The 2,500-nt window shown below is 44.7% G+C and overlaps 1 protein-coding gene across 1 annotated transcript in view; it reads right to left on the bottom strand.

The window, feature by feature from the left end:
* Positions 1-2,500, bottom strand: part of tsc22d4 (TSC22 domain family member 4) — a 19,627-nt gene that overhangs the window by 14,275 nt on the left and 2,852 nt on the right. The gene's annotated exons all lie outside the window — the stretch shown is intronic.

Genomic DNA, 2,500 nt, shown 5'->3' on the forward strand with positions numbered 1-2,500 from the left:
ATATCAACGTAAAAGAAGAAGGGGACACAACCTTAATCGAAGCAAATGCATACAGGTCGCAGTGCAAAAACGAGAAACCCCATGACCTCCATCTGAAGTTCCAACAGCATAACATTGTGGACCAGATATGCTCTTGCACTGCTGGGTAAGTTCTGCTTTTATAAAGTTAGCTAGTTGTCATTGCTACATCTTTTATTAGTCAAGATGACAAGGGCCTCGAAGTTGCAAGCTAATATTAGAGGTTGCTAGCTAGTGCTACTGTGTCATTGCTAGTCCTAGCTAGCAGCCCTCTCACCAGACTCAAATATGACTTATTAATAACTTATAAATATGAATTATTATTATTACATTTCACAACCGAAAATGCTTCCAATATATTAGGAAAATGTATAAAATTTGCAGGCAATACTGTAGTATGATTATCCAAACACAGAATTCCTAACTATTTTTAATCATTGGCATCTTTCCTCTTGGGCTTTGGAAATGGAAAAAATATCTCTCCCCCCTCTAAACTTTTAGGATATCTGCTGTCCAATTTGTAAAGTCCATAGGCACACCGCTTCACCATTATGAATAATGTCGGACTTCCTTCTTCACCAAGTAAACGGTTGCTAGTTATGATTGGACAAAAGGCATTTGGGGGCGGGGTTTTGCGAAAGGTCAATTGAGAACCAATTCTCATTTTCAATGATGACCTGGTCAAGAATAAAAACAAACATATAAACAGAAATACACTGGGTCAACACAAAACAATACATACAATACATGAGAACGGCAAAGACAGGGAAGATAAAATAAATAAAAACAAAGTCAACTAGCGCTATGTGTGAAGGGAGAGAGGGGGGTGTGTGTGTGTGTGCACGCGCATGTAAAAAAAAAAAAAAAACACACAAAAGGAAACACTAAAGAATATAGGAGGGGGCAGATCTGATCGAGAGGGGGATGCTATTCCACAGTCTAGGGGCTGCGACCGAAAAGGCACGGTCACCCCTGAGCTTGAGCCTTGATCTCAGGACAGCCAGGACCCCTGCGCTAGATCACTTGAAGTCAGTCCTGAACCGCACTGGCAGCCAATGGAGAGACGCAAGAATAGGGGTGATATGGTCTCTCTTCCAGGTACCTGTCAGGAGTCTGGCAGCGGTGTACTGGACTAATTGCAGGCGGGACAGGGAGGACTGACTAATCCCTGTATAAAGGGAGTTGCAGTAGTCTAGTCGTGAGGTTATGAAGGCGTGGACGACCTTCTCAAGGTCTTTGAATGAGAGAAAGGGCTTGATTTTTGCAGTCACCAGAGAGGAGCAGGTCATTAGACATTTAACAAGGCAGACTCTGTACTATGGCCAGGGTTAGGGTCTAAAACCTGACTGAAATCTTTCCAAGATGTTATTTTGGAGTAGGTAGGACAACAGTTGGCAGAGAATGAGCTTTTGAAAACAGTCCAGGACAGATGAAGCCAGTGAGACAGCTAGGACGCGAGTGGGGGGGGGGGGGGGGGGGGGGGGGGGGCGGGGATGTTGGTTCTGATGTCCTCAACATTTTTCTAATGAGAAATTAAAAAAGAATTCTGCACACTTTGTTGGGGATACATCTATGCTGGTACTGGGTGCGGGGCAAATGACAGAGTTGATGGTAATAAATAGGACCTTTGGGTTATGAGTTGTTGGCGATGAGATCAGAAAAGTACTTGGCTCTCGCAGCCTTAACTCCTTCCTGGTATTTTGGTAAGACTGTCCCTCAAAATCTCGAATGAAATCTGGAGCTTATCATGCCCTTCCTCCTCAGGGGCCCTACTGGTGTCGCTAAGCCAGGGCAGACCTTTAGACCTCTGGGCTTTTTCACTCTGAGCTGGACAACAGAGTCCAAAATGGATAGGCATGTGGTGTTGAATAAGGAAGTAAGTTCCTCAGTGATGACATGGGGAGCAGGAGGCTCAGCAGTGCAGGTGTTGGAAGCAGCTATGAGGGCCCTGGGGAACTTACAGGCAGTCGAGGAGTTAATGCAACGAGAACCACGTACAGGGAGATGGGGTTTAGTAGGTGAAAAGGGCAGAACTGAATCAAATATAACAGCACTATGATTAGACAGAGACGCATCAATTATTTCCACATTTCACATTTTGAAGACCATACACTAAGGCCCAATCCCGATTCCCTTTTCTACCCCTATGGCTCGTTTTTGAGTGTGACTCGATTCGAAGCCAAGGCCTTCGAACAGAGCCACAAGCCATAGGGGTTGAAATCTACCCCTTTGAATTGGGACAGCCCTTCACGACGTCTACGTCATCAGCAGTGGTTTAAATAGACGCGGTACGGGTGACGCGTTATGTTGCCGGCGAATTCTCACATCTCGCAATGCCTTCTTCAGCTGTGTTTATTTCTGTTGCGTGTGCTATAAGCATATTTTTTCATTTATTATCAACACACCTGAGAAATCATGGAAGAGGGACAACCCTTCAAGACTGATACGTCATCAGTAGTATCGTAGAAAAGCATTGACGCTC

Source organism: Nansenia antarctica, assembly GCF_963989245.1.
Source record: "Nansenia antarctica genome assembly, chromosome: 6".
In the NCBI taxonomy this organism is placed as follows: Eukaryota; Metazoa; Chordata; class Actinopteri; order Argentiniformes; family Microstomatidae; genus Nansenia; species Nansenia antarctica.